The sequence below is a fragment of the Cervus canadensis genome, chromosome 27 (genome assembly GCF_019320065.1).
Source record: "Cervus canadensis isolate Bull #8, Minnesota chromosome 27, ASM1932006v1, whole genome shotgun sequence".
Taxonomy (NCBI): domain Eukaryota; kingdom Metazoa; phylum Chordata; class Mammalia; order Artiodactyla; family Cervidae; genus Cervus; species Cervus canadensis.
The window spans coordinates 2,326,421-2,345,352 of NC_057412.1; the positions used below are offsets into that span (position 1 = coordinate 2,326,421).

An 18,932-nucleotide genomic window follows, 5' to 3' on the forward strand; every position below is an offset into this window, starting at 1 on the left:
TTGTTTTAAAATGGGGCCACAGCATCTTTCCGAACCTCTCGATGACGCGCGGGGTAACCTACGTTTGGACGCCCAGGCAGTGGGCGAGCAGTGGATTTTCTCACCGCCCGGGCTCGGGGGGCATCGAGGACAAGAGCACCGGGGCTCTGTGGATGCGCGCCGGGTGCCGAACCTGGGGTCCACCGACCCAAAGCCCGCGGACTGCGCGGGGCATCCGGGCCGGCGGGGAGGGAGGCGGGCCGCGCGGGAGCGCGCTCGGCACAGAGTGTTCCCGAACACCGCGGGAGCGCCTGCCAAGTTCGCAGCGGGCCTGACGCGGAAACGTAGATAATGAGGCCCAAGGGCGGGCCCAGGCGCCCTGCGGGCCCCCAGGCTCTGAACTGCCGGAGGAGGGGAGACGCGCCGTACCTCGTGCCGGGAAGGCCTGGAGAGGGAATCCCCGAGCGACCCGCTGGCCTACCTGCGGGAACCTCTTAGAGGTGGGCCGCAAGGACCCCGGGGCTGGATGTCATCGCGTCCCACTCTGGGCTCGGGAAGGGAAAATTCCAGCCATTTCCTCTTCTGTCTGGAGGGGGTGCGGTTGCGGGGGCGGGGAGCGCGGCAGATGTAACCATCAAATGTGTTTGTGGGACCCAGTCAGCCAGGCACCAGGATTTTTAAAACCTACGTGAAAACGTTCAGCCTTCTCAATAACCCTTGAACCTCAGTATTCTTGTGCGCTTTCAAGGTTGGGGAAACTGAAGCGGTGGGGGGGGGGGGGGAGGGGGGGCGGCCGGGGGTGGGGGGAGATGGGGTGGGTAAGGATGCCTAGCACCTAGCAGCCATTCAGTAAGTGACCTTTGCTCAAAACTGTTTCCTCCATGTACATTGCATTCCATTGATCCATCTAGTTTGGATAGGAGTTAGGTACCTATGTGGGCTGGATCCTCTGCTAGGAGCTGAATATCTGCCCCAGGAGGGGAACCATGCTCCCTCAGGGCCGGGGGCTCCCACCACTGTCCTGCAAGGATGCCAGCGTGGGTACTGCCTCTAACGGGGACAGCATCCCCAGGCTTCCTTATCTGTAAAGGTGGCAGGCCTACTGTGAAGATTTAAGGGGTTGATACAGGTAAGGAGAATAGGAACTGGGCCTGGAAGGAGTAAGCGCTCAGTCAACATTAGTCATTGGCACAGTGAGGAAGAGGCTTCCCTAGTGGCTCGGTGATAAAGAACCCACCTGTCAATGCCCCAGGCTCGGGTTGGATCCCTGGGTTGGGAAGATCCCCTGGAGTAGGAAATGACAACCCACTCCAGTATTCTTGCCTGGGAAATCCCATGGACAGAGGAGCCTAGCAGGCAACAGTCCACGGGGTGGCACACGATTAGCAACTAAACAACAACCAACAGGTGAGGAAGACAGACTTTGAACTGGTAATACCAAATGAACAGTGAGGGACCGCAGGAGCAAGACAGAGGGAGGGTGGGAGGAAGGGAGTGAGGAAGGCAGGTGTTAGCAACCTTTTTAATACTGAGCCACCTGGGGAGCCCTTAAGATTACATGGGAAGAGTTGGCCAAGCAAAAGCTAGGTATTTGGGGAGGATGAACATCTTAGGAGTGTTCTTAGGAGAACACCAAGTCTCAGGTGGTGCAGTGGTAAGGAATCTACCTTTTAATGTAGGCGATGCAAGAGATGCAGGTTCCATCCCTGGGTTGGGAAGATCCTCTGGAATAGGAAATGGCAACCCACTCCAGTATTCTTGCCTGAGAAATTCCATGGACAGAGGAGCCTGGCTGGGGTTGCAGTCCATGGGGTTGCAAAGAGTCAGACACAACTGAGCACACACACATGCGCACACGCACACACGACATCTTAGGAAAATGAATGAGCACATGTGAAATCCAAATGGAACACAGCTCCACAGAGAGGCATGGAGGGAATGGAACAGAGAGAAAAAGGTAGGGTGAGGTGATATGGAGAGGTCAGCCGCTGGAGCTCAGGGACCAGAGACCCTGCTGAGCGTGGCCATCTTTGTCCTAAGCTTTGTGAGCATTTCCATCTTAAGCTAGCAAACTGCTGTAAGCAGATGAGTGACACAATCAAGTGTGTGTTGGTAAAAGATGACTCTGCTGCGTGCAGCTGGACTGGAGTGGTCAACAATGGGCCCAGGGGTGATAATACACCCAAAAGAATCAAATTCAAGAGATATTTGTGCATCTGTGTTCATGGCAGCTTTATTCACAGTAGCCAAATGTAGAGCAACCTAGGTGTCCATGGATGGATGAATGGATGAACCAAGTGTGGAATATTACCCAGTCATAAAAAGGAATGAACTTCTGATACATGCTACAGCATGGAAACAGCTTAAAAAGCATGCTAGGTGAAATAAGAAAGTGGTGAGCATTGCATAAATACCACTGACATGAAATATCCATAGCAGACCAAGTTATAGAGACAGAGAGGTTACTGAGAGGTGGGGTAAAGGAGAACAGAAAATTATCTCTTAATGGATATGGGGCTTCTGTTTGGGGCAATGAAAAAGTTCTGGAAATAGATGGTGATGATGGGTATATAACACTCTGGATGTAATTAATATCACTGAATTGTACACTTAAAGTGGCAGTTCTTATGCTGTGTAGTTACCATAACCTCAAAAAGACAAATAATGTAGTATGCCAAAGCATACTGAACCGTCAGTGGGTAAGTTGTGTGGTATGTGGATTATATCTCCATAAAGCTTTTTTTCTTTTTTGGCAATGCTGCAAGGCATGTGGGATCTCAATTCACAGGGATCAAACCCAAGCCCCCTACAGTGGAGGCAGAGAGACTTAACTGCTGGGCTCCTAAGGAATTCCCCATAAAGCTGCTTGTTCATTTAAAATCTTTTTATTTAAAGTTTTTATTGACATGTAGTTGATTTACAATGTTGTGTTCATTACTGCTGTACAGTGAAGTGACTCTTGCTTGCTAAGTCGATTCAGTCGTGTCTGACTCTGCGACCCTATGGACTGTAACCCAACAGTCTCCTCCGTCCATGGAATTCTCCAGGCAGCAATACTGGAGTGGGTTGCCATGGTCTCCTCCAGGGATCTTCCCAACCCAGGGATCCAACCCAAGTCTTTTAGGTCTTCTGCGCTGGCATATCTGCATAGGCTGCCTGGTGACTCAGTGGTAAAGAACCCACCTGACAATGCAGGAGATATGTGTTTGATCCCTGGGTTGGGAAGATCCCCTGCAGAAGGAGATGGCAACCCACTCCCATATTCTTGCCTGGGGAGTCCTATGGACAGAGGAGCCTGGTGGGCTCTACTCCATGGGGTCACAAAAGCGACTTAACAACTGAACAACAGCATATATATATAAAATAATTATACATATATAAACATTCTTTGCAATTTTTTTCTTTTTCATATTCTTTTCCAATTTAGTTTATTACAAGATATTGAATATAGTTCACTGTGTTACACAGTAGGACTGTTTTTTATAGGGCTTCCCTGGTGGCTTAGATGGAAAAGCATCTGCCCGCAATGCTAGAGACCTGGCTTCGATCCCCGGGTGGGGAAGATCCCCTGGAGATGGAAATGGCTACCCACTCTGGTATTCTTTCCTGGAAAATCCTATGGACAGAGGACCCTTGTAGGCTACAGCCCATGGGGTCACAAAGAGTCAGACACGACTGAGCAACTTTACTTTCTTTCTTTTTTAAAAAGTGCAAAGACCACGAGTGGGTCCAGGGAGATGGTCAGGAGGGGAGAGTGACAGGGAGGCTGTGACTGCACGCTGGCCTGGGGCTTTGCAGGCCCAGAGAGAAGGGGAAGTGGCGAGATTGGAAAGGTGTTCAGGGAGGGTGGAGCCACGCGGCTGCGGGATGTGAGTGATGAGGCTGGAGGACGAGACCCTGCCTGCTCTCTGCTGTGCCCTTCACTTGCTCCCTGTTAAATCACGTCTTAGTCCTAATCTGATCTCTTTAAGAATTTTGACATCTTGCTAGAGAATTAATGCATTCTACTTATTTGCCTCTCTGTTCCTCATACTTTGTGTGCTGCCAGCAAAATGGAAGCCAGTTACCCCCTGCTCCCATTTCCCTCTCTGAAAATAAACCATCAATACCCAAGCTCTGGGGTACTGACTACAGTACCCAAGCTCTGGGGTACTGACTGGGACCAGCTACAGAATTCAGTCTTGTTCAGTCACTCAGTTGTGTCCGACTCGGCAACCCCACGGACTGCAGCACGCCAGTCTTCCCTGGCCTTCATCATCTCCCGGAGTTTGCTCAAACTCATGTCCATTGAGTCAGTGATGTCACCCAACCATCTCAGCCTCTGTCGTCCCCTTCCCCTCCTGCCTTCAATCTTTCCCAGCATCAGTGTCCTTTCCAGAGTCAGCTCTTCACGTCAGGTGGCCAAAGTATTGGAGCTTCAGCTTCAGTGCAAAATGAAAACGCATGGCTCCTTGCTCAAAAATTATTACGAATTTCAAGGTAGTGATGGTAGGGCAGTAAACCCAGCATGGTCTCTTCGAACAGAGGGCCCTGAGCAGCCACACAGGCCATGTGCCCATGAAGCTGGCCCAGGCACTACCAGTGTGTCCTTGTCTCAGACACAGAAGCCGACAACCTAACTCATGCAGAGCAGTCTTCTTAAACTGCCAAGGCACAGGAATTAGGGGATGGATGCTAAGATGGAATAAAATAAAAGTGTCGCTTTCTATTGGATGGACCATTGGCCATCTTGCCCCTTCTTGCACATGAGTTTGAGAAGTGCCTCCGTACCTGGAATAATTGGTCTAAGATGCATCTTTGCCAGACATTGTAAATTACGTACCTTAATTCCTGTCTTTTTAATTTTTTCCTTTTGAAGCCACCCTGTTCCTTCTTCTCGGCTCTAAGCTTCCTCCTTATTTTCCTCCTTCCTTGAGATCCTGGCTACTTCCCTCCCCATGTAGCCAAATCTATTTTGGAGGATGTTTGTGTGCTAGGCACATCAACTCCCAGCCCCGAGCCATCAAGGTAAGGCTTTGGGCCGCTCAACAAAGATGGGCTGTAGCTGCTCTGAGAAGACATAAGCCACCATCTGTCAGCTGCAAAGAAACCAACCTTTCAGCTCAGGATACTGAGGCTGAATGTCATCCAGAGCTAAAAAGGCTTATTTTTAGACAGCAACAAACGGTGGTTTGTTTATAGAGCTGGCACCAAAGAGCCACATCAATAGCAAACAGCATGCTCGCTGAGGACTGTGAAAGCTGGGGATGTAGCGGAGAGAGGCTGCGAGGGGAATGTTTGACCCAAAAGTCCTTGAGAGGAGGCCTTGAAGGATATGGGCTCAACACTGGGGGTGGTCCAAGGTCCAAGGCGTCAGGTGCAGTAGTCTGTACCTGGCCCCTGCCACCCACAGAGGCATTGGACCTCCCTGCCTTTCATTTTTCAAGTTTTGCAAAAGGAAAATGCTGGACTCAAAATTCCACTTTGGCTCTAAAAGCCCACACTCTAAATTAGATGTAGGATTTCAGGAAACTGGGCTAAATCTCTACTGGTTCCTTGACATTCCTATTAAGGAGTGTCTGTGTGTGTGTGTGTGTGTGTCCGCTTAGTTGCTCAGTCGTGTCTGGCTCTTTGTGACCCCATGGACTGTAGCCTGCCAGGCTCCTCTGTTTATGGATGTCTCCAGGCAAGAATGCTGCAGTGGGTAGCCCTTCCCTTCTGCACGGGATCTTCCCGATCCAGGGATTGAACCTGAGTCTCCTGTGCCACAGGCAGATTCTTTACCATCTGAACCACCAGGGAAGCCCAATATTTTCTTAAATACATATTTTCATTTCTTTTTTTTTTGCATGCTGTTTCTATGTTGTTCATATTTTTCTCTTTGTAGATGAAGAATATACTATGAGCATATTTTTTCCTGGGGGGGGGGGGCAGTTTGGTTCTTGGGGCATTGTGAATGATTAAATTCTGATCCGTGGGAGTGTTCAAAGTGGTAAATTCAGCTCCTGGAGGAGCGCATGACTCCGTCTTGGAGGGAGCGGACACCATCTCGCTCTCTAAGGCTGGGAGTTCTGGGTTCCCTTAGAAGCCCTGAGGCTGCAGCCCACTGCCAGTGACACGCTGCCTTCACAAGTGCCTCTAGAGCCCTACCTGAGAGCAGGGCAGTTTGCTCCAGAGAATGGCAGCCCACTGCAGTACTCTCGCCTAGAGAATCCCCATGGACAGAGGAGCCTGGCCAGCTATAGTCCTTGGGGTTGCAAGAGTCAGACACGACTTAGCGACTAAACCACTCTTCATACCTCACTTTCTTCCATCAGAGAGGAAGCGTGCTGATAGGAGAAAGCTCCGTAGGAGGCTGGGAAGACGCTTGCCCCTCCGGCTGTCGTGCAGTGGGTGATTGTAGGGGCTCCGCGGGCAGCTCTCACGGGCTCCCATCCCAGCCCTGCCCCTACTGGCGCTTGTGCTGTGGGTGGTGGTAGAGTATAGAGCGGCAGCCCCACACATGGGCATAAGCATGACCATTTTAAGGCCTCTGTGTATTGTTTTTGCTTGAGCATGATACAGTGTCTGGTTTCCATTCAAACCAGGGATGTCTCTGTAATCAAATGCTCCTTGCCTTGTTAGGTAAGGATGGAGATGATTTCCGTTTTGTCAGGAGACATGGCTAGCTATTTTTCACCAGAATTTTGGTTTTTTTCTTTCTTTGAACTGTCCCTGACCCTGGTTTCTGAATCCCCCTCTTTTCTCCCAACCTCTGGCCCACTCTGTCAGACTCCTTACTCTTCTCCTCTGCCAAGAAGCAGCCCTGTTGCCCAGCCCTCTGTGACACACCTGCGTTCTTGGGACCTTGCTTTCCTCCAGAATGGCAGGGAAGCCCGATGTTTTCTTTTATCCCAATGTTTTCTTAAATACATATTTTCATTTCTTTCTTCTTTTTTTTTGCATGCTGTTTCTATGTTGTTCATATTTTTCTCTTTGTAGATGAAGAATATAGTATGAGAAATTTTTTTCTGGAGGGCTGTTTGGTTCTTGGAGCATTGTGAATGATTAAATTCAGCCAAATCTGACATCAGCTCTTCCAATCCTAAAAGGCCTCACACTATGTAATCTTGCTTTTTTAAAATTAGCTTTTACTGTGATAAAATACGTATAACATAAAATGTAGCATCTTCACCATTTTTTAAAATTCACTTATTTCTAACTGAAGGATAATTGCTTTACAGTATTGCGTTGGTTTCTACCAAACATCTTCACCATTTTCAAATGAAGGTACGGTTCCTGCAACCCCACGAGGGAAAGTACCAGGAACTGACAAGGGCGCCCTCTGTAGGTGAGAATCTTAATTTACGTCTTAGGAATGAGAACCCTGGACTGAAATTCATAAATCATTTTTTTTTTTAATTGTGGTAAAACACATCTAAGCTAAAGTTTACCATTTTAAGTGTACAGTTTAATGGCATTTGTTACATTCACATTGTTGTGCAACCATTGCTCCCATCTGTCTCCCTAACATTCTGCATCTTCAAAAGCTATAACTCTTTCCCCATTAAACAAGAGCTCTCCTTTCTCCGCTCTCCCCAGGTCCTGACAGTCAACATTTTACCTTCTGTCTCTATGGATATAACTACTCCCAGTTCAGTTCAGTCACTCAGTCGTGTCCGACTCTTTGTGACCCCATAAATCGCAACAGTTACCCCCGCTCCCATTTCCCTCTCTGAAAATAAACCATCAAATACCTAAGCTCTGGAATACTGACTGGGACCAGCTACAGAATTCACTGTTTTGTTCAATCACTCAGTCGTGTCTGACTCTTTGCAACCCCATGGACTGCAGCACGCCAGGCCTCCCTGTCCATCACCAACTCCCGGAGTCCACCCAAACTCATGTCCGTCGAGTCGGTGATGCCATCCAGCCATCTCATCCTCTGTTGTCCCCTTCTCCTCCTGCCCCCAATTCCTCCCAGCTCTTCACATAAGGTGGCCAAAGTATTAGAGCTTCAGCTTCAGCATCAGTCCTTCCAATGAACACTGAGGACTGATCTCCTTTAGGATGGACTGGTTGGATCTCCTTGCAGTCCAAGGGACTCTCAAGAGTCTTCTCCAACACCACAGTTCAAAAGCATCAATTCTTCAGCGCTCAGCTTTCTTCATGGTCCAACTCTCACATCCATACATGACCACTGGAAAAAGCATAGCCTTGACAAGATGGACCTTTGTTGGCAAAGTAATATCTCTGCTTTTTAATATGCTGTCTAGGTTGGTCATAACTTTCCTTCCAAGGAGTAAGTGTCTTTTAATTTTATGGCTGCAACCTCCATCTGCAGTGATTTTGGAGCCCCAAAAATAAAGTCTGACACTGTTTCCACTGTTTCCCCATCTATTTGCCATGAAGTGAAGGGACCAGATGCCATGATCTTAGTTTTCTGAATGTTGAGCTTTAAGCCGACGTTTTCACTCTCCTCTTTCACTTTCATCAAGAGGCTTTTTAGCTCCTCTTCACTTTCTGCCAGAAGGGTGGTGTCACCTGCATATCTGAGGTTACTGATATTTCTCCCAGCAATCTTGATTCCAGCTTGTGCTTCCTCCAGCCCAGCGTTTCTCATGATGTACTCTGCATATAAGCTAAATAAGCAGGGTGACGATATACAGCCTTGACGTACTCCTTTTCCTATTTGGAACCAGTCTGTTGTTCCACGTCCAGTTCTAACTGTTGCTTCCTGACCTGCATATAGGTTTCTCAAGAGGCAGGTCAGGTGGTCTGGTATTCCCATCTCCTTCAGAATTTTCCACAGTTTGTTGTGATCCACACAGTCAAAGGCTTTGGCATAGTCAATAAAGGAGAAATAGATGTTTTTCTGGAACTCTCTTGCTTTTTCGATGATCCAGCAGATGTTGGCAATTTTATCTCTGGTTCCTCTGCCTTTTCTAAAACCAGCTTGAACATCTGGAAATTCATGGTTCACATATTGCTGAAGCCTGGCTTGGAGAATTTTGAGCATTAGTTTACTAGCGTGTGAGATGAGCGCAATTGTGCGGTAGTTTGAGCATTCTTTGGCATTGCTTTTTTTTGGGATTGGAATGAAAACTGACCTTTTCCAGTCCTGTGGCCACTGCTGAGTTTTCCAGATTTGCTGGCATATTGAGTGCAGCACTTTCACAGCATCATCTTTCAGGATTTGAAATAGCTCAACTGGAATTCCATCACATCCACTAGCTTTGTTCATAGTGATGCTTTCTAAGGCCCACTTGACTTCACATTCCAGGATGTCTGGCTCTAGGTGAGTGATCACACCATTGTGATTATCTCAGTCCCTCATATAATTGTGATCACACAGCATTTATCCTCTTACGTCCGACTTAGCATATCTTCAAGATTCATCCACGTTGTAGTATGTATAGAATTTCCTTCCTTTTTAAGGCTGGATAGTATTCTAGTGTAGGTGTACACCACACTTTAATTATCTTTTTATCTTTTGATGGACACTTGGGTTGCATCTACTTCTTGATATTGTGAACAATATGGCTATGGACATGAGTATACAAAAAGAAAGGGAGAGAAAAAAAAAGAAAGGGAGAAAGAAAAATTGAATTTAAATGATCATTTAAAGTAAGTAGTACTAATCACTCAGTTGTGTTGACTGGGGAAACGTAAAGCTATCAAAAAGAAACAAACACTGAAGTCCATTGACAGGAGTTCTGAATCCACAAAAGTGAGTACCAATTAAGGGTATAGAGCAGAGATTCCCAAACTTTCTCAATTCATGACACCCTTAGGGTCTCAGAGACTTTTTCCCAGGGCCCTAGGCAAAAAAAATAAAATAAAATTACCAAATTGTTACAAACTTGTGAAATAGTTAGACCCAAACAATTTAGCAAGTATTTATGTTCTAACAAGTAGCTATGTGGGGGGAAATGCACAGCATTTAAAAGAAAAAAATATTTTTTCTTTTATTCTTAAATAACTTCAATTATTTACTAAGGATATGTGTGCACCTGTTAGGCATACTGCTCTTTCTAAGCTTGAAATCAGATTAGACACTTTTACCCTTATTTTCTGTTTCATGTAGCTTCTTCTTGGCTCTTACTTCTTATTACAGTAACCACTGGAATCCCAGCTTTGAGAAACTCTGATGTCTTTGACAGAAGAGTAACCAGAGAAAGAAAAAGAAGAAAGAAATGGAGCACAATCGAATGCTCAAACTATGAACTATCTGCGTTCATACTTCGTAACGGGTGTCAGGAGTTCATGCATTTCCCTCCACTTATAAAACTCGTCCAATCTGTGAGTTTTGGGGGGGTGCTCTGGGCAGCTGGGTTCCCAGGTTAAGAACTGAAAATCTAGGCAATTTGAATACTCCAGAGACCTTACTTTGTCAACAAGAACTGCATGAACTGTCCGGATGACTCTCCAACAACCTCGCTTTTACGGCTCTGGCCCGGCCTCCCTTGCAGCCACACTGGCCCTTTGGCTGCTTCCTGACCCCTCTGATTACCATGGTATCTCAGTGCCTTTGCATTTGTTGTGGCTTCTGCCTGGAATGGTCCCGCCGCCCCTGGACTGCCACAGCGCTCCGCTCTAACTCGTTCAGAACTGGCTGCCGGCCCCAGAGTACACCATTCAACTTGAGCTGCCTGACATTCCGTTGGTCTTCCTGCACTTTCAAGGCTGATTTGCCCCACACAAACCTCTTTGGAAATATGATTACATGTGAAATTAGTGATCCAGGACTACTTCAATAGCAACAAAGTAAAATTGCAGTGTTGATGTAGTTAAAATGTTACCGAGCATCAATAGAGAGGAGACCTAAAGAAGGAGAAGACAGCAGTGGTACTCAGCTGCTGAGACCTCTAATTCCAGATTGTTCCTAGATGGGTGAAAAAACCCTTCCCAGTCTGGAGGAAGGAACTGCAAAATCTTACTACCCAGGCTGGGAGGAATTTGTGTGCGCGCTTTGCAATTCACCACACCATCATTTTCCCATTCATCTTTGGGGCCATCTTTTTTTGTTTGTTTGTTTGTTTATTAAATGTTGTTTTCAGGGGTCTCAAAATTCTGTGCCTAAGTTTTGGTCAAGTTGTTTCCATTACAAAGTGTTTATTTTAAATGCTAATAATTTAAAATTTCCCCCCTCCCCGGCTCAGTGGTAAAGAATCTGCCTGCCAGTGCAGGAGACATGAGTTCAATCCCTGGATTGGGAAGATCCCCTGGAGGAGGGCATGGCAACTCACCCCAGTATTCTTGCCTGGAGAATCCCATGGACAGAGGAGCCTGCAGGCTGTAGACCATGGGATGGCAAAAAGAACCGGATACAACTTAGCGACTAAACAACAGTAACAACCTCCCCAGCTCACCAAACATTCTCTTTCCCTTCTGAAGGTTTTTAGTGAAGCACTGTTGTCAGTAACCAGTTTTTTACTATTACACTTATATGGCTAATTGAGACAAACAGTTCCGAGATCATTCTTTTACCATCCATTAAAACGGGGGTGCAGGCACTGGGGATAATATTACGTTAGCCTCCTGAACTTTCTAGGCCAACTCGGTGACCTTGCCCACTCCAGCAGCCCGCTGCTTTGATGACACCCACAGCCCATGTCACGAACCGTAAAAGGACCCTAAGGAGGATCAGAGAATCTCTCAACACACATATTAGCCTCGCAACATTTCCAGAATACGGACCCACCTTCTAGCTGCTTCTAAGAACGGCAGTCAAAACTCCTCTGTTCAACAAATCTGCAAGCAATGTGAGCTGGGTGGCAGCCACGCACAGATGCGTGGCATCACTGGTTTGTCCTGAACGGTTCAGGATGGTCAGGAAGTCAGCTGCTTCCACTGGTGGGTCATATTTACTGTCACCAGTAAGAATGGTGCCATGGCAAACATCTTTGATAGATACCGTCTCAACACTGAAGCCCCTGGAATCCCCAGGAAGAGCTTCACCCGAAGCTTCATGGTGCATTCCAAGGGACTGGACTTCATCTGTATCCCTGGCTGGAGCCAAGTGACCGCCGTGCTGGGGGCTGAGAACAGCAGTCTCCACAGGGACAGTACCAGTTCCATCAACTTTACAGACGTCCTGGAAGGGCAGACAGAAGGGCTTGTCAGTCAGATAAGTTGGTAGCTGGATGCAATCCAGAGCTTCAGGCGGTATGGTTCCGCCGGCACTGCCATCTTTATGGATGACTTTCCACGGCTCCAGAGTGTCACCATTCCAACCAGAGCTGGCACAAATGCTACTGTGTCAGGCTTATGGCCGGTTTTCCTAACGTAGGTGCTGACTTCCTTGACAGTGTCTTCGTATCTCTTTCTGGCTGTAGGGATCCCTTTTGTTAACACCAACAGTTACTTGCTTTACACCCAGTGTGTAAGCCAGAAAGACATGCTCATAGGTCTGGAGAGACTAGCTTCAAATTCACCATCAGCGGCAAACAGGACAGCATGGTCTGGCTGAGGTGTGCTTGCAGTCATCTTTTTGATAAAGTCTGTATCCTGGGACATCAACAATGGTCATGTCCTTGCTGATCTTGCGTTGCCACAGGGAGATGTTGATGGTGGTACCACTGATCAATGGGGATACCACACTCACATCCATCTTTCACTTTATCCAAGACATAGGCATCCTTGAAGGAGCCCTTTTCTATCTCAGCAGACTGTTTCTCAAATTTTTATGGTTCCTGTGTCAGCCTCCCCCCCATTTGTAGATCAGATGGGCATGAATGTCAAACTTACCTGAGCTACGTGTCCAATGATGACAGTTTTGATGTGAGTCTTTTCCTTTGCCACTTGGCTTAGATTCAGTGGTGGGTTTCACAACACCTGTGTTCTGGTGGAAAACCAATTGTTAGCGAGGAGTACCATCTTTACCATTTATCAAGTTCCTATATATGCACAGGTCTTGGTTTTCTTTTGAATACATTTTTTATCTTGGAATAATTCTAGATTTGCAGAATATCTGAAAAGAGGAATTTGGCACACCCTCACCCAGTTTCATCTAATGGCCCTATTTTTCATGCATATTTTGGTACTCTTGTTCAAACTAAGAGACCAACTTTGGTACATTGCTATTAACTAAACTCCAGACTTTATTCGTTATTTCACTAACTTTTCTGCTAGTATCCCCTTTTCTGTCCAAGAATCCAGTCCAGGGCATCAAAGTGTGCTTATTTGTCATGTCTCCACAATCACACCTGATCTTTGACAGTTTCCTAGTTTTTCCTTGTTTCTGATCTTTGACAGTTTTCTAGTTTTTCCTTGTTTTTCATGATCTTGACAGTTTTAAAGAGTACAGGTGATGTATCTTTTTATACTGTCCCTCCACTTAGATTTGTCTGACATCTTTAATATGATTGGGGCCAGGGATTTGGGGAAGGATCCTCTAAATGTGAAATACCCTTCTCATCACATCAAGTGCACATGGAAGCAACATCACTTACTGCTGGTGATGTTAACCTCGATCACTTAGCTAAGGTCGTGGTTGTCATGTTCCTCCACTATAAAGCAACGATTTTTCCTTTGCCATACTCTAATCTTTGGACGTTGGTCACCAAGCCTACACTGGAGGATGGCGGAGGGAGTGTGTGAACGAAGTTCCACCTCTTGGATCAAGGAATATCTACATATATTATTGGGATTACTTTTGTAGGAAGTATTTGTAAGGAAGCTTACCTTGTAAGGAAGATCTTCTCTCCCATTTATTTTTCAATAATTTTTTTATCAGTATAGACTTATTAATTTATACCTGAGATTATAATCCAATTATTTGGATTATTTTTTCACTCAAATTGTTAATTATTTTGTCACAAATTGTTCCAGTGGGCACTCTCTGAGGTTGGTTCCTAGGTCCCTTTGATATATAATTGCCCACCCACCCCCACCTACCCCCCAGCCCTCCACTCCCCGCTTAAAGCATTTCTTACTTTATGGTACTACCAGATGCTCTGGGCTCATTTTATATGCCCTGTCACAGCCATTTCTCCAAGGAGTCCTGGTTTCTTTTATTTGATAATGGTATTAGAAATCAAGATGTGGGTGCTGGGTATGCTCAATGCTATTGGGGTGTCACTACTTATAAGTTCTGTCAGTGAAAAGAGCTGGGAAATATATGCATGTGTACAAACCCGGGTACAACAAATATCTATACTTATTTCTGTATCAATTTATCTGTTTATATTAGATTAAATACGACACCACCAATGTCTCCAGGCTTTATCCAGTCCCACAGGTTCATTCTAGCCTTGCTGTGCTGTGATTAGTCTTTCAGTCATGTCTGACTCTTTGCGAGCCCATGGACTGTAGCCCGCCAGGCTCCTCTGTCCATGGGGATTCTCCAGGCAAGAATACTGGAGTGGGTTGCCATGCCCTCCTCCAGTCTTCCCAACCCCAGGGGTCGAACCCAGGTCTCCCACGTTGCAGATGGGTTTGAACCCAGGTCCCCTGCACTGCAGGTGGATTCTTTACCATCTGATCCACCAGAGAAGCCCATGAATACTAGAGTGGGTAGCCTATCCCTTCTCCAGGGGATCTTCCTGACCCAGGAATTAAACCTGGGTCTCCTGCACTGCAGGAAGATTCTTTACAAGCTGAGCTACCAGGGAAGCCCTAACCTTTTTGCTTATAAGTATCTACCCTCTTTAGCAGTGAGAAACCTGACCCCCATTACCTCCCATCCATTTGCTTATTGATTCAACTCCAGTAACACGAAAACTAGTTTCAGAGTTGTTAACCTATACTTCCATGATAGAGGTCTTTTTTGAATCTGTATTCTGTTCCCTAAGGTTATTTGACTTTCTCTTTTCACCATCACCATTCTAATTTGATTATTATAACTTTAAGATATATCTTTATCCAAAAAAAGAAGTCTTTTTGAGTTAGCTACTCACATTTATTTTTCTATACAAATTTATTAGGGGCTTTTTCAGTTTCTTGACTGTGACTGAAATGGCGATAGTTTCTCTTATAGCTTCATTTAGAAAGACTTAACAGACACGCGCTGTGAAGACATTCTTCATGGGTATTTTACTGTCTAGTTAGTCAGGTATTCTTTACAATCTTCTCCTTAAAGATGCTGTTTTAACTTTGAGATTACTTTTAGTTTTGAAAGTTTTTTTGAATAGTTGTTTCTAAATATGCTTGTAATTATATTTAAATATTTACTATTTAAAATTTATGTTTATATAATGTTTTACTCCTGTGTTTTGTTGTTTTGCTTCCTTTATTTTTCCATCCTCACTGATCTGGCCACAAGTATGTTTACTTAATGTAAAAACCAAAGCAATCAGCTTTTGGTTTGTGAATATTCCTTATTGTTTTTCTCATTCTAATTGTAATTGATTATTTGATTGATTATCTCATTATAATTGTAATTTCTCATTCATTGTAATTGATTTGGCTCCTTATCTTTGCCTCCTTTTTCTTCTTACTTCTTTGGGTTATTCTATTGCACTTTTTCCAATTTCTTGATTTGAATATGTATTATCAGTTCATTTGTTTTTAGTCTTTCTTGCTTTCTGATAAATGTGCTTCAAGCTATTAATTTTCCTCCAAGACTTGTGTGCCACAGATTAAGCAATGTAAAGTGCCCATTTTACTGCATTCCAAGTCTTTCATAAATTCCCTAGTGCTTCCCAAGGATTATTTAAAATTTTTTTCCCCCTCTCATAGGCTTATGAGATTTTAAAAAGCCTATCCTTTTATTATCAAGGTCGAATTTTACTGCCTGATGGTCAGAGAACATGGTCTGTATGATATTCATTTTGGAGGAATGAATTTCGGCCTTCTTTGTGGCCTAGGAGATTGTCCATTTTTATGACAATTCCATTATATTTAAGAAGAAAATGTATTCTGTTTATGTGTATAAATTTTGTGATAAACATGCTTTCAGATGAACTTGACAGGGTCTTTGATTGAGCATCTCCCTTTACCCCTTTCTAAAACTTGAATTTAACTCTGTAATATTGAAATAGGAGTAAATAAACACACTCACCAGATGTGAATGAGAAGTATGGCCAGAGGAGATGAGCTGGTGGGCTATTAGAGGCTGGACTATTCCTCTGGCTAATTCAGCACAGTCCAGGTGCCAATTTATAAGCTTGTAGATTGGAAAACCTGCATTCTGAGGCTTTTTGACAGCATACCTGTTGACTCTTTTAGAATAGATTGGCATCAAGACCCAGGTCTCTGTATTCATTTATACACACATTTATCTAATTGACAAATTTTTATTGAGCCCTATGAGCTGCCAAAGCCTGTTCTCGGCTTGGAAAATGAAGCACTGAATTTTCTTTTGTGTCATTATACAGTGCACATTTTAGTAAAGGAGTTTGACAAATATCTAATATTACTAGTAGGTGAGGAGAAGGGGGTGACAGAGGATGAGATGGTTGGATGGCATCACTGACTCAATGGACATGAGTTTGAGCAAATCTGGGAGACAGTGAAGGACAGGGAAGCCTGGCGTGCTGCAGTCCATGGGGTCGCAAAGAGTCGGACACGACTGAGCGACTGAACAACAACAGCAGGTGAAAAAGGCGCGGTAGGAAAACAGAGGAGGGCAGGAAGACAGGGAGTGAGAAGTGGAGAGGAAGCGCCTACATGCAGTCAGAGGAGCCCTGTGAGGCCTGGGCAGTTTCAGAGGAGGGACAGCGAGCACAGAGGCCCTGAAGCGGACACCAGCTGAGAATATCCTAGGGACCATGGTGCTTATTTTCAGTAGACTGGAGTGTTCTTGGGGCAAATAAAGTCCTTTCTCTCCATGCAGGCTTGTTACATAGAAAGGATGTCACCATCCAGAGGCTGACTGGTGAGCCTCACATCTGAACAAGTTGGGTTAGTGACCGATGAGCCACTGCACCAGGCTGACTTAGTCTGACGCATCCACCTGTTCTTCTGAGCCATATCCCATCTGGTATGTCTCTGGCTAAGGTTGGGAAGGGCAACAACAACTTCTCTTCCTTTGTTTTTAAGCTGAGGTTAGGAAACACTGGGTGAACGGTCCAGCACCCATCAGCTGGGTAGTACTGGCAAGTTCTCCCACTCTCTCCCTTTTTGTAGAGAACTGATAATATGCCCAAGGCCACACAGGCAGAAACTGAATAGTTTTTTACTGTTTCCTACATCTCCCTCCTGTTTCTTTGGTCAGGTCCACTCTGGTTGAAAACAAACTTGGTGGTTAGCAATAAACCACAGAAAAGAACCCGTGTTGACAATCAGTCAAAATTAAGTCTGTCTTAGCTTTCTTTCACTAGACTTAGAGAACAAACTCATGGTTCTCAGGAAGGAATGTTGGGGGAAAGGGATAGTTAGGGAGCTTCAGATGGACATCTACACACTGTTATATTTAAAACGGATAACCAACAAGGACCCACTGTATAGCACAGGGAACTCTGCTCAGTGTTATGTGGCAGCCTGGATGGGAGCGGAGTTTGGGGGAAATGGATACATGTACATGTATGGCTGAGTCCCTTTGCTGTCCACCTGAAACTGTAACAACATTGTTATCTGTTATACTCCAATATTAAATAAAAAGTTTTTAAAAAAAGAATTAAGTCTATCTTTACTAACAAGAGTATTACCCTTTACAGCTGAATTTTGGGCATATCCCTGTCTCTTAATATTGCTGCAAGAACTCATATCTGGTCAGGCCACTCGCTCTGACCTGCCTACAAGGTAAGCATTTCACAAGCACAATAGTCTTGCCAGGTCAGGGGCTCAGGGTCAATCCCATAGACTTTTCCTATTAGAGACTCTGGAACTTCTACAGGTCACAAAAAACCCACGTCCTTAGATGTTCAATACAGATCTGCATAAAGAACACAGGAGAGTATTTCCTCAAAGCAGAGGGTGAGTTAACCGATGATTCCAGGAATCACCAAACTACTCATCTGGCTCATGATTTATTTGAACACATAACCAAATATTGATGAAGGTGTGTTCCTTAACACACCTGCCTGTTTTTACTTATTTATTGATGCCTCCATTTTATTTCAGAACATTTCATGTGGCTCTCAAGTCAACGAGTAACATCTCACAAAGATACAGTCCCTTTCCCCCCGTCAAAGCAGTTTTTCATGGGCATCATTTTCTCCGCTCAGCAACAGCTGGCTTCGCTGTCTCCATTTTAATGGCCGGGGCTTAGATGTGGAGGCCGCTGCGCTGTCTACCAGGGATTTTCACAGATGTGACTTCATTCGATCCTCTCCTCCCACCCTGCACGGCCGAAAGGGTGCCTGTCCTCACATTAGTTTGTCAGTCTGCGGTGACATCCCACCAGACAAGCCGGTCTTTGTCCGAGAGGTGAGATAAGCTAGGGGTCGGGGTTAGGGGCATCCGCACGACTTCGGGCCGGTTGCCTGAGCAGGGACCTACCCGCAGAGGCCCGCCTGGCAATTTTCAGTTCAGTTGCTCAGTCATGTCCCACTCCTTGAGACCCCATGGACCGCAGCATGCCAGGCTTCCCCGTCCATCACCAACTCCCGGAGTTCACTCAAACTCATGTCCATGGAGTCGGTTATGCCATCCAACCATCTCATTCTGTCGTCCCCTTCTTCTCCCACCCTCAATCTATTAGTCAGGGGCATTCACCCTCCCGACCCACCCGCAGGGCTTCGCCTTAAGCAAAGCATAGAATCCCGCCGCGTGTTAATCACGTTCCAGAGGCCACAGCACAGCACCCTCGGGGCAAGAACGGATCTGACTGTGCTGCGACCACGGGTCTGGGCTCGCGCCTTTTGGGAGCGGAGGATTTGGGGGTTCTTCCTGCCAAGAACCTTCGAGAAGGGCCGCCGAAGGCCCTCTCCTCGCCGCGGCCGAGCGGAGCTTGGGGGAGCGTGTTGCAGAGAGTGTCGCCTCGCTCACGGGCCACCAGCGACCCACCTGCATCCGTAGCACCACACGGGAACCCCTGACTCGGAAACCGCTTACCCTCCACTACCGGATTTCCGCCGGACCGCGCTTCTCACAGGCCCCGCCCCTTCCGT

The 18,932-nt window shown here is 45.9% G+C and overlaps 2 long non-coding RNA genes across 3 annotated transcripts; one reads left to right on the plus strand and one right to left on the minus strand.

The window, feature by feature from the left end:
* The first annotated feature begins 127 nt into the window (after positions 1-127).
* On the plus strand, positions 128-11,131 carry LOC122428692. The gene is made up of 3 exons (XR_006265795.1): positions 128-479; positions 7,182-7,288; positions 10,055-11,131. It is a non-coding gene; the product is annotated as an uncharacterized LOC122428692 (long non-coding RNA).
* On the minus strand, positions 9,157-18,921 carry LOC122428691. Of its 2 annotated transcripts, none has more exons than XR_006265794.1 (3): positions 18,877-18,921; positions 12,688-12,781; positions 9,157-9,480 (listed from the first exon to the last, which is right to left on the minus strand). It is a non-coding gene; the product is annotated as an uncharacterized LOC122428691 (long non-coding RNA). The 2 variants fall into 2 exon arrangements; XR_006265793.1 differs by having other exon boundaries at positions 18,829-18,896.
* Between the last annotated feature and the right edge of the window lie 11 nt (positions 18,922-18,932).